We start from the raw sequence: 13,095 nt of genomic DNA, 5'->3' as shown, positions 1-13,095 counted from the left end.
CATCGCACACTACCAGCGATCAAATTTTTGCGGCGCTCGTGCGATCGGCGGCCGAGATCTCAGGGGGGGGTTGAATCAACCCCCCCCCCCCCGGCCACAGAGCAGCCAAAAAAGCCCGGCCTTGTTAGGGTTAAAGAAGGAAATCAGCCATTATTGTCCAAACTTTCACAATAAAATAATAGTATGTAGATATTTTGAGAACTACTTGAAATATATTTCCAGTTTCATTTATCAGGGTAACCAGATGTCCTCATCTGCTAAAAATGAAGAATCTGTCACCAAGGAGTCTGCACAATAGAAATAGAACATAGAATGGGAGACTTGATAATACATGCATCATGTTTCTGACTTTTTATATTGATTCAAACTTTACTCGTGGATATCTACTTGGGCAGAAGTGACACTTTATTATCCTGTGCAAATAGTGCAATAAATGATCCCTATGTTGAAGCTATTTAATTGGGTACTGGTATATAAGGATTATATGAATATTCATAATTATTATACACAGACTTGCTTAGTTGAATTTATTCAAAGAGACTACACGCAGATCACTTCTCAGAGCTTGGCGGGGTTATATGCAGTCTGTTGTTATATTATATTTTACATGGGGTGAGGGGGACTTTTTCATGAACTTTGTCATTACTGACAAGTTGTTATCTGATGCAGGGTGCGACATAAGCGCTTGCCCGATTGCCCGGGGCAAGTAAAAGTTAGAGTAGGGCAAGTGTTTTGAAGCAAAGACAAAAACTGCTTGCCCGAATCGGGCAAGCAAAATTCTCCTATGGAAATTATATTTTATAAAGATTCCCCATATTTCACCATCAAAATATAGAAAAGAAAAAGAGACCAAATAAAAGCAATATCATTAATTTCTTCTTTCAAAAAAGTTTATAATTCGAATTGCAAAATTTGCGCCATTTTCTGCAATAAACACACAGCTCAGAGACGTACACACACACACACAGAATCAATGGCAGTCTAGCATACCTAGCTAGCTAGCGCCTAGTCCACGAAGCCGGTGCATGTAGTTAAGTTTCTACAGAGTACGGTGCTGCACCAACGAAGTTTGCTCTGGAAGAAATCTCCCACAGAACTGTCAAAATTCACATTTCTTACAATGTCCATATTTCTTAAACATTGGGGTAGCTCTGTCATTTGTAAGCAGTAAAAGGAGAAATTTTCACTTCTGTTATGCTTAAAAAAGATTGGGTTTCGAATGATCGTCTGTATCGCACACACTGAATTACATTGTTTGAAAGTCCCACATATGCATTTGTGTGTATGTTGATAAACGTGGTTTCTTTCGTAACTATTTTTTTTTAGCCAAGGAAATTGATAAATTTTCTTCTTTATTTATGACTGGATAGTTTGAGCTTTCTTCCTCTCCATTTTCTTTCTTTCTGCCTATCTTTCCTTCTTTTGAATATCTCTTTATTTCTTTAAATTTCCTTCCTTCTTTTGTTCATTTTTTCTGTTACTATAGCTGTCTTTCTTTTTGTCATTCTTTTCTTTCTATCTTTTTTTCTTTCTTTCTTCCATCCAACCTTTTTTTACCTCTTTCTTTAATCCTTCCTTCTTTTTCCCCTTCCTTTAATTCTTTCTTACTGTCTTCCTTCCGTCCATCCATTCTTTACCTTTTCTTCCTGTCTTTTTTTTCTTCCTTACTTTCTTCATCCCTTTCATTCTTTCTTTTCTTTCTTTATTTCTTTCCTTCCTTTCTTTTTGTCTTTCATTCTTTCTTTCTCCTTCCTTTCTTTCCTTCTTTTATTTTATTTATTTCCATTTTTATTACAGCAGGGTTGCCCTTTCAGTTACAAAACTGCTCTATCAAGGGGCCCTTTCTTTTTTCCATCCATCTTCTTTTCTTCCTTATTATTTCTTTCTTCCTTCCTTCATCTCTTTCCTTCATTCCTTCCTTCATTTCTTTCTGTCTTTCGTTGTATCTTTCTTTTCTTTTTTTCTTTTTTTTCCTTCCTTCCATCTATCCTTATACCTTTTCTTTCTTCCTATCTTCCTTCTTTCCTTTCTCTCATTTTCTTTCTTTCTTTCTCTTTTCCTTCCTTCCATCAATCCTTTACCTATTCTTCCTTTCTTTTTTTTAACCTTTTTTCTTTATTTTTCTTTTTTTATTCGTTCCTTTCTTTCCTTCCTTTCTCTTCCCCTCAGTTTTTTTTTCTTTCCTTCTTTCTTTCTTTCTTTCCTTCTTTCTTTCTTTCTTTCTGATTTTCTTTTTTTTGTCTTTTGATCTTTTTTTTTCCATCCATCCTTTCTTTTCTTCCTTATTTTTCTTTCTGCCTTCCTTCATCTCTTTCCTTCATTCCTTCCTTCATTTCTTTCTGTCTTTTGTTGTATCTTTCTTTTCTTTTTTTTCCTTCCTTCCATCTATCCTTATACCTTTTCTTTCTTCCTTCTTTCCTTTCTCTCGTTTTCTTTCCCTTTTCCTTCCTTTCTGTTTACCTTTTTTCTTTCTTTTTTCTTTCCGTCCTTCTTTCCCTTCTTTCTTTCCACCTTTCTCTTCCCCGCAGCCATTCTCTCTCTCTCTTTCTTTCTTTATTTCTTTTTTTCTTTCTTCCTTCCTTTATTTCTTCATCCTTTCTGTCTTTCTTCTTACTTTTTTTTCTTTCATTCTCTCCCCCTCTCTTAATTTTTTTTTCTCTGGTTATTTTCAGTGATTTCCCCTTTTTTTATTGTGTGTCCTAGTCCCCTCCAAAATATATGGAAAATATATGAGATTAGGAAATTAATTAAAGAGCATATTTACCATTTATTTTGTCATGATGTTCAAGATAAAAATCATTAAAAAAAAGAAATAAAACTACAAGGTACATCAGTAGTCATGTTGAAAAATGTATTTCAAAAGCCGTCAATGGTATGGTATGTAAGATTATAAGGCTATAACTTGTTTTGAAGCGAAAAAGATTTGTTTTGAATGATTTTTTCGGGCAAGTGAAATCTATATTCGGGCAAGTATTTTCCAACTATTTGAAAACTTACTTGCCCGACTGGGCAAGTGCTTCAAAAAAGTTATGTAGCACCCTGTGATGGTTAACCATAAAAGAGCTTGAATCAAACCAAGGCCATGACCAGTCATGCTCCAATGCGTGTACCCTTCTCATTGGCTGGTCCTTGGATATTCATTGTACCTTTTCTTTTTCCCATTTTTGCTGAAATTCAGAAAAAGTAGTGGTTTGAATTTGAAAAAATCACCTTGCCACCACAATATTAAGTATTAAGGGCTTTGGTGAAATTCAGTCATGTCTTTTTTTTTTTTTTTGAAACCAATAATAGTTGTCAGGTCTTGAAATTTACCACAAGAAAGGATCACCAGTCGCTCTTACAAACGGCTTTATGAAACACCCACCAGAACTGACAAGTTTTTAGATGAAAAACATTGATGAAGACTGCTCATTGCAGAGATTTCAATTGAGGTTGTGTTTTTGTCAAGAGTTCAGTATATATTATGATTATCCGTTAGACTCTTGAGGAGGATTGGTCCAAAAATACCTCATAAACCATGCTGTTAACATATATTCTGATACTGAATGACAAAGATGGTACTTTGCCTTAATTTTCAATTTAAATTCAAGGTAATATTTAATCTTTTCTATTTATCATTTTCTATTTTCTACACTTTACCATTATTTTCAGTTGGTCTACTTAGATGAAAACGGTGGTGGAAGTTAGCGGAGAAACAAAGGTAAGAAAGCAGCACCTATTTTCATTTAATTTTTCATATGATAATATACTTCAATATAGTAAAACATTTTGAGTCTTCAATATGATGATTCAAGTTTCCCTATTGGTCTGATCAGCCTTGATGTGAAATGTGATGAATCTGATGTTGGCTCGTGATACAACTTTACAGTCCAAATTCTTTATAACGTATTAACTTTTGTGTTAGATTACTCCTTGTTTATTATCCTTTATGTTTATGTTTTCATTCTACTTCAAGATACAAGAGTCCTTTTCTTTAGTGAAGTAGAAGTTGTTGTGGAATCAATCCATTTACTTGGGTTATACAACCAATTCTGAGAGGTAAGTAAAATTTGAATTTGTAAATCTGTAATGGAAAATATAACTTAGAAAATGGACCTAATTCATAAAACTTAGACATAAGCATAATAGTGTATCACTGAAGATCCTGCCTGAGTCTCAGGTCACATGACCAAGGTCAAAGGTCACTTACGGTCAATGAACCTTGTCCATGTTGGGGTTATTTGAGGAATTGTCATAACTTTAAAGTTCACGGATCTAATTCATGAAACTTGGACATAAGAGCAACCATGTACCCCTGAATATGTGCAAGCTTCAGGTCACATGACCAAGGTCAAAGGTCCTTTAGAGTCAGCAAACTTTGATAATGTTGGGATTATTTGTGGAATTGACATCATAACTTTGTAACTTTATGGATTTAGCTCATGAAACATTGACATGAGGGTAATCAAGTATGAATGATTGTTTTGCACATGTCTTAGGTCACATGATCATGGTCAAAGGTCATTTTGGGTCAATGGACATAATATTTTATTATCATGTTAGTGTTTTTTTTTGTGAATAATTATTCATTAGCTGTTTTCTAAGGCAGCTATGCTGCTAAATCGAATTGCGTAATGCAGGCGAGACTGCCAGAGGCGTTCCACTTGGTTTTTTTGTTGTTGATCCAACTCTTTATTGAATTTTTTTTTTTTTCATAGTCGAGACATCAAATTATTTCTTTTGGTTTAAAGAAGGAAATCAGCCATTATTGTCCAAACTTTCACAATAAAATAATAGTAGGTAGATATTTTGAGAACTACTTGAAATATATTTCCAGTTTCATTTATCAGGGTAACCAGATGTCCTCATCTGCTAAAAATGAAGAATCTGTCACCGAGGAGTCTGCACAATAGAAATAGAACATAGAATGGGAGACTTGATAATACATGCATCGTGTTTCTGACTTTTTATATTGATTCAAAATTTACTCATGGATATCTACTTGGGCAGAAGTGACACTTTATTATCCTGTGCAAATAGTGCAATAAATGATCCCTATGTTGAAGCTATTTAATTGGGTACTGGTATATAAGGATTATATGAATATTCAGAAGTATTATACACAGACTTGCTTAGTTGAATTTATTCAAAGAGACTACATGCAGACCACTTCTCAGAGCTTGGCGGGGTTATATGCAGTCTGTTGTTATATTATATTTTACATGGGGGGGGGGTTTTGATGAACTTTGTCATTACTGACAAGTTGTTATCTGATGGTTAACCATAAAAGAGCTTGAATCAAACCAAGGCCATGACCAGTCATGCTCCAATGCATGTACCCTTCTCATTGGCTGGTTCTTGGATATTCGTTGTGCCTTTTCTTTTTTCAATTTTTGCTGAAATTCAGAAAAAGTAGTGGTTTGAATTTGAAAAAGTCACCTTGCCACCACAATATTAAGTATTAAGGGCTTTGGTGAAATTCAGTCATGTCTTTTTTTTTTTTTATTGAAACCAATAATAGTTGTCAGGTCTTGAAATTTACCACAAGAAAAGATCACCAGTCGCTCTTAAAGTCGCTCTTACAAACGGCTTTATGAAACACCCACCAGAACTGACAAGTTTGTAGATGAAAAACATTGATGAAGACTGCTCATTGCAGAGATTTCAATTGAGGTTGTGTTTTTGTCAAGAGTTCAGTATATGATGATTATCCGTTAGACTCTTGAGGAGGATTGGTCTAAAAATACCTCATAAACCATGCTGTTAACATATATTCTGATACTGAATGACAAAGATGGTAGTTTGCCTTAATTTTCAATTTAAATTCAAGGTAATATTTAATCTTTTCTTTTTATCATTTTCTATTTTCTACACTTTACCATTATTTTCAGTTGGTCTACTTAGATGAAAACGGTGGTGGAAGTTAGCGGAGAAACAAAGGTAAGAAAGCAGCACCTATTTTCATTTAATTTTTCATATGATAATGTACTTCAATATAGTCAAATATTTTGAGTCTTCAATATGATGATTCAAGTTTCCCTATTGGTCTGATCAGCCTTGATGTGAAATGTGATGAATCTGATGTTGGCTCGTGATACATCTTTAAAGTCCAAATTCTTTATAACGTATTAACTTTTGTGTTAGATTACTCCTTGTTTATTATCCTTTATGTATATGTTTTCATTCTACTTCAAGATACAAGAGTCCTTTTCTTTAGTGAAGTAGAAGTTGTTGTTGAATCAATCCATTTACTTGGGTTATACAACCAATTCTGAGAGGTAAGTAAAATTTGAATTTGTAAATCTGTAATGGAATATATAACTTAGAAAATGGACGTAATTCATAAAACTTAGACATAAGCATAATAGTGTATCACTGAAGATCCTGCCTGAGTCTCAGGTCACATGACCAAGGTCAAAGGTCACTTACGGTCAACGAACTTTGTCCATGTTGGGGTTATTTGAGGAATTGTCATAACTTTAAAGTTCACGGATCTAATTCATGAAACTTGGACATAAGAGCAACCATGTACCCCTGAATATGTGCAAGTTTCAGGTCACATGACCAAGGTCAAAGGTCCTTTAGAGTCAACAAACTTTGGTAATGTTGGGATTATTTGTGGAATTGACATCATAACTGTAACTTTATGGATTTAGCTCATGAAACATTGTCATAAGGGTAATCAAGTATGAATGATTGTTTTGCACATGTCTTAAGTCACATGATCATGGTCAAAGGTCATTTTGGGTCAATGGACATAATATTTTATTATCATGTTATTTTTTTTTTTTGTGAATAATTATTCATTAGCTGTTTTCTAAGGCAGCTATGGTGATAAATCGAATTGCGTAATGCAGGCGAGACTGCCAGAGGCGTTCCACTTGGTTTTTTTTGTTGTTGATCCAACTCTTTATTAAATTGTTTTTTTTTCATAGTCGAGACATCAAATTATTTCTTTTGGTTTAAAGAAGGAAATCAGCCATTATTGTCCAAACTTTCACAATAAAATAATAGTATGTAGATATTTTGAGAACTACTTGAAATATATTTCCAGTTTCATTTATCAGGGTAACCAGATGTCCTCATCTGCTAAAAATGAAGAATCTGTCACCGAGGAGTCTGCACAATAGAGATAGAACATAGAATGGGAGACTTGATAATACATGCATTGTGTTTCTGACTTTTTATATTGATTCAAACTTTACTCATGGATATCTACTTGGGCAGAAGTGACACTTTATTATCCTGTGCAAATAGTGCAATAAATGATCCCTATGTTGAAGCTATTTAATTGGGTACTGGTATATAAGGATTATATGAATATTCATAAGTATTATACACAGACTTGCTTAGTTGAATTTATTCAAAGAGACTACACGCAGATCACTTCTCAGAGCTTGGCGAGGTTATTTGCAGTCTGTTGTTATATTATATTTTACATGGGGGGGGGGGGGGGGTTTCATGAACTTTGTCATTACTGACAAGTTGTTATCTGATGGTTAACCATAAAAGAGCTTGAATCAAACCAAGGCCATGACCAGTCATGCTCCAATGCGTGTACCCTTCTCATTGGCTGGTCCTTGGATATTCGTTGTGCCTTTTCTTTTTCCCATTTTTGCTGAAATTCAGAAAAAGTAGTGGTTTGAATTTGAAAAAGTCACCTTGCCACCACAATATTAAGTATTAAGGGCTTTGGTGAAATTCAGTCATGTCTTTTTTTTTTTTTATTGAAACCAATAATAGTTGTCAGGTCTTGAAATTTACCACAAGAAAGGATCACAAGTCGCTCTTAAAGTCGCTCTTACAAACGGCTTTATGAAACACCCACCAGAACTGACAAGTTTTTAGATGAAAAACATTGATGAAGACTGCTCATTGTAGAGATTTCAATTGAGGTTGTGTTTTTGTCAAGAGTTCAGTATATGATGATTATCCGTTAGACTCTTGAGGAGGATTGGTCCAAAAATACCTCATAAACCATGCTGTTAACATATATTCTGATACTGAATGACAAAGATGGTAGTTTGCCTTAATTTTCAATTTAAATTCAAGGTAATATTTAATCTTTTCTTTTTATCATTTTCTATTTCTACACTTTACCATTATTTTCAGTTGGTCTACTTAGATGAAAACGGTGGTGGAAGTTAGCGGAGAAACAAAGGTAAGAAAGCAGCACCTATTTTCATTTAATTTTTCATATGATAATGTACTTCAATATAGTAAAACATTTTGAGTCTTCAATATGATGATTCAAGTTTCCCTATTGGTCTGATCAGCCTTGATGTGAAATGTGATGAATCTGATGTTGGCTCGTGATACAACTTTACAGTCCAAATTCTTTATAACGTATTAACTTTTGTGTTAGATTACTCCTTGTTTATTATCCTTTATGTTTATGTTTTCATTCTACTTCAAGATACAAGAGTCCTTTTCTTTAGTGAAGTAGAAGTTGTTGTGGAATCAATCCATTTACGTGGGTTATACAACCAATTCTGAGAGGTAAGTAAAATTTGAATTTGTAAATCTGTAATGGAAAATATAACTTAGAAAATGGACCTAATTCATAAAACTTAGACATAAGCATAATAGTGTATCACTGAAGATCCTGCCTGAGTCTCAGGTCACAAGACCAAGGTCAAAGGTCACTTACGGTCAACGAACTTTGTCCATGTTGGGGTTATTAGAGGAATTGTCATAACTTTAAAGTTCACGGATCTTATTCATGAAACTTGGACATAAGAGCAACCATGTACCCCTGAATATGTGCAAGTTTCAGGTCACATGACCAAGGTCAAAGGTCCTTTAGAGTCAACAAACTTTGGTAATGTTGGGATTATTTGCGGAATTGACATCATAACTTTGTAACTTTATGGATTTAGCTCATGAAACATTGACATAAGGGTAATCAAGTATGAATGATTGTTTTGCACATGTCTTAGGTCACATGATCATGGTCAAAGGTCATTTTGGGTCAATGGACATAATATTTTATTATCATGTTAGTGTTTTTTTCTGTGAATAATTATTATTAGCCGTTTTCTAAGGCAGGTATGCTGCTAAATCGAATTGCGTAATGCAGGCGAGACTGCCAGAGGCGTTTCACTTTTTTTTTTGGTTGACCAAACTCTTTATTAAATTGGTTTTTTTTTTATAGTCGAGACATCAAATTATTTCTTTTGATTTAACCCTAAAATGGCCGGGGGGGGGGGTTGAATCAACCCCCACCTCAACATTTTCTGCGATCATTCCGCCGTGCGAAATTTTTTGACCGCGCCACTCGCAGAGTTTATACTTTTAAGTCTTGCGCATCTTTTGAGACCAAATTTACGACGCCCGGGTACGCGGTTCCGAAATTACGCAACATTTTGTAAGTGCATGTCAGACCAAAAATTGTTCCAAAACGTGAATTTGTGTACAAAGTCAATGCAAATTGAGTTTTCTTATCTTATTCATAAAGATATGATTATTTTTTACTGTAAACAGCTGAAAGCAATTGATTTTAGCATAATTATGCTTCAAAAAGGTTGTGCAATAAATCTGGTGACAAAAACAAAGAAAAACAAAAGGTTGAAAAACAACGAAATACATAAGAAATTCATAAAACAATAAAATACATAAGAAATTGATTTCCAAACCGAAGTTTTTTTCAATTGCCATTGTTAAGAATGCTACAAAGAATATTTTTACCAAAAATTAGCATTCTAGGAGCTTTATTTAGTGAATTAGAGCAAAAAGTATGATTCATGCATAAATTAGCATAATTAATTCATATAAAATAAAATCTCATTATTTTGGAAAATGTTACCATACAGCCTTGTAGATTACATCGCACACTACCAGCGATCAAATTTTTGCGGCGCTCGTGCGATCGGCGGCCGAGATCTCAGGGGGGGGTTGAATCAACCCCCCCCCCCCCCGGCCACAGAGCAGCCAAAAAAGCCCGGCCTTGTTAGGGTTAAAGAAGGAAATCAGCCATTATTGTCCAAACTTTCACAATAAAATAATAGTATGTAGATATTTTGAGAACTACTTGAAATATATTTCCAGTTTCATTTATCAGGGTAACCAGATGTCCTCATCTGCTAAAAATGAAGAATCTGTCACCAAGGAGTCTGCACAATAGAAATAGAACATAGAATGGGAGACTTGATAATACATGCATCATGTTTCTGACTTTTTATATTGATTCAAACTTTACTCGTGGATATCTACTTGGGCAGAAGTGACACTTTATTATCCTGTGCAAATAGTGCAATAAATGATCCCTATGTTGAAGCTATTTAATTGGGTACTGGTATATAAGGATTATATGAATATTCATAATTATTATACACAGACTTGCTTAGTTGAATTTATTCAAAGAGACTACACGCAGATCACTTCTCAGAGCTTGGCGGGGTTATATGCAGTCTGTTGTTATATTATATTTTACATGGGGTGAGGGGGACTTTTTCATGAACTTTGTCATTACTGACAAGTTGTTATCTGATGCAGGGTGCGACATAAGCGCTTGCCCGATTGCCCGGGGCAAGTAAAAGTTAGAGTAGGGCAAGTGTTTTGAAGCAAAGACAAAAACTGCTTGCCCGAATCGGGCAAGCAAAATTCTCCTATGGAAATTATATTTTATAAAGATTCCCCATATTTCACCATCAAAATATAGAAAAGAAAAAGAGACCAAATAAAAGCAATATCATTAATTTCTTCTTTCAAAAAAGTTTATAATTCGAATTGCAAAATTTGCGCCATTTTCTGCAATAAACACACAGCTCAGAGACGTACACACACACACACAGAATCAATGGCAGTCTAGCATACCTAGCTAGCTAGCGCCTAGTCCACGAAGCCGGTGCATGTAGTTAAGTTTCTACAGAGTACGGTGCTGCACCAACGAAGTTTGCTCTGGAAGAAATCTCCCACAGAACTGTCAAAATTCACATTTCTTACAATGTCCATATTTCTTAAACATTGGGGTAGCTCTGTCATTTGTAAGCAGTAAAAGGAGAAATTTTCACTTCTGTTATGCTTAAAAAAGATTGGGTTTCGAATGATCGTCTGTATCGCACACACTGAATTACATTGTTTGAAAGTCCCACATATGCATTTGTGTGTATGTTGATAAACGTGGTTTCTTTCGTAACTATTTTTTTTTAGCCAAGGAAATTGATAAATTTTCTTCTTTATTTATGACTGGATAGTTTGAGCTTTCTTCCTCTCCATTTTCTTTCTTTCTGCCTATCTTTCCTTCTTTTGAATATCTCTTTATTTCTTTAAATTTCCTTCCTTCTTTTGTTCATTTTTTCTGTTACTATAGCTGTCTTTCTTTTTGTCATTCTTTTCTTTCTATCTTTTTTTCTTTCTTTCTTCCATCCAACCTTTTTTTACCTCTTTCTTTAATCCTTCCTTCTTTTTCCCCTTCCTTTAATTCTTTCTTACTGTCTTCCTTCCGTCCATCCATTCTTTACCTTTTCTTCCTGTCTTTTTTTTCTTCCTTACTTTCTTCATCCCTTTCATTCTTTCTTTTCTTTCTTTATTTCTTTCCTTCCTTTCTTTTTGTCTTTCATTCTTTCTTTCTCCTTCCTTTCTTTCCTTCTTTTATTTTATTTATTTCCATTTTTATTACAGCAGGGTTGCCCTTTCAGTTACAAAACTGCTCTATCAAGGGGCCCTTTCTTTTTTCCATCCATCTTCTTTTCTTCCTTATTATTTCTTTCTTCCTTCCTTCATCTCTTTCCTTCATTCCTTCCTTCATTTCTTTCTGTCTTTCGTTGTATCTTTCTTTTCTTTTTTTCTTTTTTTTCCTTCCTTCCATCTATCCTTATACCTTTTCTTTCTTCCTATCTTCCTTCTTTCCTTTCTCTCATTTTCTTTCTTTCTTTCTCTTTTCCTTCCTTCCATCAATCCTTTACCTATTCTTCCTTTCTTTTTTTTAACCTTTTTTCTTTATTTTTCTTTTTTTATTCGTTCCTTTCTTTCCTTCCTTTCTCTTCCCCTCAGTTTTTTTTTCTTTCCTTCTTTCTTTCTTTCTTTCCTTCTTTCTTTCTTTCTTTCTGATTTTCTTTTTTTTGTCTTTTGATCTTTTTTTTTCCATCCATCCTTTCTTTTCTTCCTTATTTTTCTTTCTGCCTTCCTTCATCTCTTTCCTTCATTCCTTCCTTCATTTCTTTCTGTCTTTTGTTGTATCTTTCTTTTCTTTTTTTTCCTTCCTTCCATCTATCCTTATACCTTTTCTTTCTTCCTTCTTTCCTTTCTCTCGTTTTCTTTCCCTTTTCCTTCCTTTCTGTTTACCTTTTTTCTTTCTTTTTTCTTTCCGTCCTTCTTTCCCTTCTTTCTTTCCACCTTTCTCTTCCCCGCAGCCATTCTCTCTCTCTCTTTCTTTCTTTATTTCTTTTTTTCTTTCTTCCTTCCTTTATTTCTTCATCCTTTCTGTCTTTCTTCTTACTTTTTTTTCTTTCATTCTCTCCCCCTCTCTTAATTTTTTTTTCTCTGGTTATTTTCAGTGATTTCCCCTTTTTTTATTGTGTGTCCTAGTCCCCTCCAAAATATATGGAAAATATATGAGATTAGGAAATTAATTAAAGAGCATATTTACCATTTATTTTGTCATGATGTTCAAGATAAAAATCATTAAAAAAAAGAAATAAAACTACAAGGTACATCAGTAGTCATGTTGAAAAATGTATTTCAAAAGCCGTCAATGGTATGGTATGTAAGATTATAAGGCTATAACTTGTTTTGAAGCGAAAAAGATTTGTTTTGAATGATTTTTTCGGGCAAGTGAAATCTATATTCGGGCAAGTATTTTCCAACTATTTGAAAACTTACTTGCCCGACTGGGCAAGTGCTTCAAAAAAGTTATGTAGCACCCTGTGATGGTTAACCATAAAAGAGCTTGAATCAAACCAAGGCCATGACCAGTCATGCTCCAATGCGTGTACCCTTCTCATTGGCTGGTCCTTGGATATTCATTGTACCTTTTCTTTTTCCCATTTTTGCTGAAATTCAGAAAAAGTAGTGGTTTGAATTTGAAAAAATCACCTTGCCACCACAATATTAAGTATTAAGGGCTTTGGTGAAATTCAGTCATGTCTTTTTTTTTTTTTTTGAAACCAATAATAG

General features: G+C 34.2%; 1 protein-coding gene across 1 annotated transcript in view; it reads left to right on the top strand.

Annotated features, from left to right (window-relative positions):
• Nucleotides 1-13,095, top strand: part of LOC129256771 (general transcription factor IIH subunit 1-like) — a 70,381-nt gene that overhangs the window by 17,088 nt on the left and 40,198 nt on the right. Inside the window, exons 11-16 of the mRNA XM_064097634.1 lie at nucleotides 3,652-3,700; nucleotides 3,956-4,038; nucleotides 5,871-5,919; nucleotides 6,175-6,257; nucleotides 8,092-8,140; nucleotides 8,396-8,478. The gene's annotated coding sequence lies outside the window, so the exon portion shown is untranslated. The remainder of the gene's footprint in view (nucleotides 1-3,651; nucleotides 3,701-3,955; nucleotides 4,039-5,870; nucleotides 5,920-6,174; nucleotides 6,258-8,091; nucleotides 8,141-8,395; nucleotides 8,479-13,095) is intronic.

The sequence above is a fragment of the Lytechinus pictus genome, chromosome 3 (assembly GCF_037042905.1).
Source record: "Lytechinus pictus isolate F3 Inbred chromosome 3, Lp3.0, whole genome shotgun sequence".
NCBI classification, from domain to species: Eukaryota; Metazoa; Echinodermata; class Echinoidea; order Temnopleuroida; family Toxopneustidae; genus Lytechinus; species Lytechinus pictus.
Note: the sequence above shows the minus strand (reverse complement) of the source record. Positions and strands in the feature narration are given on the sequence as shown.